The sequence below is a fragment of the Nicotiana attenuata genome, unplaced genomic scaffold, assembly GCF_001879085.1.
Source record: "Nicotiana attenuata strain UT unplaced genomic scaffold, NIATTr2, whole genome shotgun sequence".
Classification (NCBI taxonomy): Eukaryota; Viridiplantae; Streptophyta; class Magnoliopsida; order Solanales; family Solanaceae; genus Nicotiana; species Nicotiana attenuata.
The window spans coordinates 9,416-9,815 of NW_017672688.1; positions in this window are offsets into that span (position 1 = coordinate 9,416).

Sequence of the window (400 nt, forward strand, 5' to 3'; positions counted from 1 at the left end):
CTGTAAGGCATGCGAGCTCCGGTCAAAAACCGGCAGGGAGATATCTCGAGCCGAGATTCGCCTCAAGACAGCCTATATACCCTGGTTGGGAAGACAATGGATAAGCCGCTCAAAGTATCGAATCCAAAACGAGTTCCAATACTCGATACCTACCATATGAGACTCGGGCTCTCTGCCTTCGTCATAAAGACCGACAAAATTCAACAGCAGTTGAACCGGGACTCAGGCTAAACGCCTTCACCAATGAGTTCAACTACGGTTGAACCGGGACTCAGGCTATGTGCCTTCGCCAAAAAGTTCAACTACGGTTGAACCAAGACAAGCTATGCGCCTTCACCAAAAAGTTCAACTACGGTTGAACCAAGACAAGCTATGCGCCTCCATTAACAAATTCAACTAC